This window comes from Marmota monax, unplaced genomic scaffold (assembly GCF_021218885.2).
Source record: "Marmota monax isolate L192 unplaced genomic scaffold, Marmota_monax_Labrador192_F-V1.1 WCK01_AAM20220418_F8-fsc00030, whole genome shotgun sequence".
Lineage (NCBI taxonomy): Eukaryota > Metazoa > Chordata > Mammalia > Rodentia > Sciuridae > Marmota > Marmota monax.
In genome coordinates, this window is record NW_026691988.1 from 5786219 (window position 1) to 5792245 (window position 6027).

Below are 6027 nucleotides of genomic sequence, written 5' to 3' on the forward strand. Positions count from 1 at the left end.
GATTGCGTCATTCGAAGCCTAGTTAATCATAAAGACATTATTTAAAAAAAATGGGAAGATAATAGGATAAAATATACTTAGATAAAGAAGATTAAAAATTCGAAGTGAAAAACTTTAAAGACAGAAGAATAGAAAATTAAAAAGAAAAAAAGATAAACAAGATGTAGAAAGATAAAAAATGTAGGAAGACAAGAATTTTAAACCCACAAAATAGGAAAAAAAAACAAAGAGGAAAAAAAAGCAACTAAGGGTGAATGTACAAACCTTAGGGGGGAAAAACTAGAAGATAGAAATAAGATAAAAAATGGTTGAAAATGTCAAGTAAGGTATTTCAGATAGAAAATGCAAAAAGCTAAGACAACTATTAGATACAGACATATACTTATTAAAGCAAAAAGAGGGAATTGGAAGGGGGTATATATCCCCCAAAGAGAAACTTAAAATAACGCTTTTTACTCTAAACTTTTTAAATTTGGATTCATCAGGACTTAGTGCTGCAGAAAGGCATATGTATCCAAAAAATGTACATAAGCCTAAAGTTCTTTGGAAAGATATTCTAACAGGACAATGGAAAGGTCCTGACCCAGTGATTGTCTGGAGTCGGGGTCTGTTTGTGTTTTTCCACAGGGAGAACAGCAGCCGATTTGGATTCCAGAGAGATTAACTAAAACAGTTTCTACAGATCGAAAAGAAGATGATTTGACTCAAATCCATAACAGCTGATATCCAGAACTCCAGCTTGGCCATTCTTACATCTGCGACAGTGATTAACCAGGATGCTTTTTTCAATATCTATTTTATTATTGCATTTTTCCACATCATAAGGTTCTATTTTTATTTTTTGAGCTCATACAAACCTAGGTTAATGTTTTTCTGATCAGTTTTATTTTTTAACTGTGAAGTTTTTAAACATTGCAATAGACATTTCACCTAGGTAAAGCTACAAGGCCTTTTCTATTTTCTTATGTGTTGTACGTTTGTGTGCACATTTGTGTTTTGTGTTGTATGTCTGTGTGTGTGTATGTCCATAGATCTTATATGAGGAGCACTCATGAAAAAATGGATCCGAATTATTATTATTTTTTTTATTCACGTGATTTAAATGGTTTAATTTAAATTAGGTAAACAGCTGTTAAGGATTGTTTTTAAAGGTGGTTAACAGATCTGTTTGTTTACTAATTTAAATTAGGTAAACAGCTGTTAAGGATTGTTTTTAAAGTAGGTTAACAGATCTGTTTGTTTACTTTCACCTTTCCTTTTCATTATATTTAATAATTCTTTTCAGGATAATGTCTCTTTAGCATCATTGCCAGAATTCCTATCTTCATCCCAGTGCCGGTGAAGACAAAGATAAAACCAAACTACAGCTTCTACGATAGCTATCACAGTAAACTGTATAAACTGATGCATCAATGAATATAACTCAACAAGTAATGCTCAATCAAGGAGTCAACTTACTTTGGGAAGAAACGGATTTTGGGAGGAAATGGACATATTGATAGATTCCTCCGCTTTGAACTGCTTACAGAACTTGCCTGGACTATGTAACTATCGTTTGGTGCAGCGAATTGTGGTAATGCTGGCATATCTTTGCTGATGGTGTCACTAGTGATGCAATTTTTATTTCCTTGCCAGCGCACCCCATGTTAATTGTGGTAGTGCTGACATATCTTTGCTGATGGTGTCACCAGTGATGCAATTTTTCCCAAGGAGCCGTCAATTGGCTTGGTGTCATGGCATTTCTGTATCCTCCTCCCTTCTGCTAGTGATGGTCTAAAATTTGGGGGCCAATGGCTATATGCTGGACCGGTAGTCAGTGACGGGTATGATCCAATTGCAGTGGTATCAACCTAAGACAGGAGGCTGACGCCTAAAGGTCAGTTTTCCGATGACGGGTAAGAACCATATGTTGAATTGGACAACCTACCAGGCACGGTCCTTAAGCCACATTAACCTCACTCCCCCACTGGCACCAAGGCCAAATTTGGGGGCCAACAGAGGTGAGGCAAAGAACCTCACCCCCCCCACTGGTGCATAGACCTATCCACAAGTATGGCTGTATGCTGGACCGGTAGTCAGTGACGGGTATGATCCAATTGCAGTGGTATCAACCTAAGACAGGAGGCTGACGCCTAAAGGTCAGTTTTTCCCATGATGGGTAAGAACCATATGTTGAATTGGACAACCTACCAGGCACGGTCCTTAAGCCACATTGCTTGTTGTTTAATTAATCAGAAGGGGGAAGATGCTGGGAGCCATTAGCCAAGTAGGTATGACAATTTCCTTGCCAGCGTACCCCATGTTGCTTAGTGGAAGGACTCGTGGAAATAGGACATTTTGCAGTGACATTGCATGTAGGTGACCTTGCTCAAGGACCAGGGTAGATTAGGGTGTTCCCGGTTTAGGATAATCGGGTTTAGGGCGTTCCAGGTTTAAGATTATTCCTGCTGGGAATAGGGCGTATCCTGCTGCCTGAGTTCCCCTTGAGTTCTCACGGGATTCAGACAGTATTTTTTGGGAGAGAGAAGCCCAGTGGATGTGGATTTGGGCAGAGAACGTGGATTTCCCCAGAACGTGATTGTAGACGGCTGGTGTGAGTTCGGGAATAAAGAGTTGCTGTTTGAATCTACAAGCTGTGTGGTGGCTCGTGATTGTGTGCCCAGCCAGACTGCGGCAAGGTGATATCAAGTTTTTGTAAATTAATCATAATGATAACTCTTTGAAGTTCAGTCCAAATGGTTTATTTAAGTCATTGATCAAAAAAATAAAAAATCTTAGCCAGGCACAGTGACACACTATTATTCCAACTACTCTGAAGGGTGAGACAGGAGGATGACAAGACCACCCTGGATAACAGCAAGAACATGTCTAAAAATAAAGTGAAAAGGATTGGGAATGTAGCTCAGTAGTAAAGCACCCTTGAATTCAATACCCTCTAGTACAATAATAATAATTGATTGATTAATCTGTGTAACATACATTATTATTATTACATTAAAATATTATTATTATTAAAAATGAAAAGTTTTTTTTTAAAAAAAATACAATTCGAAGAACACTTTTAGGGGAAAAAGTTATGGAAGCACAGCCTTTGGATTTTCCCTTATTTTATCCATGACCATTTGGTCTTATCCTTAAAAGCAGCACTAAATATGTTACCTTATATAGTAGAGAATGTTTGGTTTTTTCTTTTTTTCTCCTCTTTTTTTAATGTAAGGAGTACAATATGATATTTTAATATAAGTATACATCATGAAGTTACAAAAATTAACATATTTATGCTATAGCTATCTTAGTTCTCTTTCTTTCTCTTTCCTTTTTTTTTTAGGTGTTGTAAGAATACTGAATATCTACTTCCATGGTAAGTTGACAGTATGCAACAAAATCATATTAACTATAGCCTTTATGTTGTACATTAGAACTCTGGTCTTATCCATCCTACATAACCACAACTTTGTACATGTTGACTTACATGACTCCATTCCTCTCTCCCTCTCATTTCTGATAACCATCATTCAAATACTCATTTCTATGCATTTAATTTTTTTGATTCCTTTCATAAGTGAAACCATGCAGTATTTTCTCTCTGGGTCTGGTTTACTTCCCTTGGTATAACGTCCTCTAGTTTTATCCATGTGGTCACAAATGGCAGGATCTCTTTTTTGAAAACCAGATAATATTCCTGTGTGTGTGTGTGTGTGTGTGTGTGTGTGTGTGTGTGTGAGAGAGAGAGAGAGAGAGAGAGAGAGAGAGAGATGCACCACAATTTCTTTATCCATTAATGGCAACTTTAGTTGTTTGCATACCTTGACTATTGCGCAGGGTCCCCTTTTTGCCATATACTTGGCAACATAATTCTTGTCTTTTTGATGAAGCACATTGTAAGGGGTGTGAGACCATGTATCATTGTGGATTTGATTTGCATTTCCCTGATGGTAAGTTACATTGAGTACCTTTCCACATATCTTTTGGTCATTTTTATTCCTTCTATGGAGAAATACCTAATTAGATCCTATGCTAAATTTTTAATTGCTTATTATTTTTTTTCCTATTGAGTTGTATGAATCTCTTGTCAATTTTAGATACTGACCCCTTACCAGATACATGTTTTTAAATAATTTTTAACAGGGAGTAGGCTGACTTGTCCAAAAGTTGGGTTTTTTTTCCAGCAATAATAACAGGAGGAACAGCCTAATTCATTAACTTTCATCATTTATTCTTCCCACCCAAAATTTCTTTACATTGAACACAAAATTGAATGCATCCATCTTTTCTACCTCTAATGTATATGCTACATTTTTTTTCTTAAAGTGATTTTGTATCCTGAAGCAGCAACATTAAATTCTTTCTCAGCTCCAAATTAACAGTTTTAGATGACCGTTTATCAGGTGTATATTAGAGGATAGTGCAGTTTTTAGAATTCCATTTGCTCTATGCTGTTTGTGATCTTTGTACTGAACTTTCATTTGTCACAGGATTTGGCTCTCAGCTGTGTTTAGTTTTTAGGTCTTGAGAACAAGTCAATCCATGTTCAGACACCTAATGATATAATTTATGCAGTGAAAAAGACTTGACTGCCCCCTATCAACCTCTCTGTAGACAAGTCCTTTGTGGTTATGGGTAACAATGTAAAAAAAAATGTACCTCTTGGCAAACTTCAAAGTTTCAAAAAATACATGACTCTATAACTTAGACTTAAAGACATTTGGCACAGTGTCAAAATATCCTGGAATATTCATTTATCTGACACAATCCCAAAACAACCAAAGTCCCAATGTGTCTGTTGATTTGTTTTGAAATCTGTTCAAAACCGAAATGTTAGAGACTGTTAACACTAAATCCCATGAAAAGGAAAAAAAAAATCAACATGTATGACCAAGAATCAAGGTACTTTCTTCCATAGCAAACTCCCCCCTAAGAATGAGGAGAATGTAATTTACAAAGTAACAAATTGTCTCCCTGCATGTTTCTTAGGATTGGGATTGTAAATTACATACAAGTGGATCAGAGAATCACTTAGCATTGTTTTACTGTCAAGATTGCTTCTAGTATATTTGAATAAGTACTAATTTTAACATTTAGATCTGAAATTATCTCACTAAGATTTATCTTGCTGCTTTAAAAACTGAACTTGACACTTCATCAATCACTTTGCTTTTGAGAGTCCCCAAAGTGTTCTTATTCCAAATAGCATTTTATCCTGTGTTCATTTCAATTTTATCATATTATTTTTTGCCTGATTATTAAAAAAATATTTCTTATATCGTTAATTTCTTCTTAAGTGATTGCAATTAGTATCCTGAATTTTTGCTTTAAAAAAAAAAAAAGTCCATTTTTCCATAAAGTAAGAACCCAAGATTAATGAAATTGATATTTGGCATTCTGAAGCTTAATAAATTTTACAAATATTTTATTCTTTCAAATGCCATTTTGGGGGCCCATTCCTACTTACCTAAGGAAAAGTTTCTACCCTTTATAGAAATTAAAGGTGAAACCAAAAATTCATGTGATTTTGGGTAATGAAATCTTTACCAAAATTCATCGTGAATGAAGTCAAGGTATTCATCATTAAACCATGTCTGAAGAGTGGATGCTGATATAATTGACTCATAGGAATTATAATATGCATGAAAAACCTTGGAAAATCATAAAGGATGAAGTAACCAAATTATCCATGAGAATATGCATCTCTCAAATAAGTATTAAACAAATGACTGTTATTTTAAGTGAATGATAGGTTATCTAAGGGCATACCTCATAAACATGTAGTCTTAATGGATTTGCCTTGTAAAACTCAATTAATAAAGACTTTAAATGGTTATTACTCTCCTGCTAGCCTGAGATCAATCTCTGACAGTGAAGAATGAAAGGAACTTGTGATCTCTATGTTGCCCCAGAGTCTGACCTCCCCTGTAGTGTAGAAAGGGCATGGATAGGTTGGTGTCTCTAACACCAGACTTTTCAAACATTTTCAACAGTGACCTAAAAAGTATAGATTTTGCAAAGCAACCTTTATGTATAATGAAA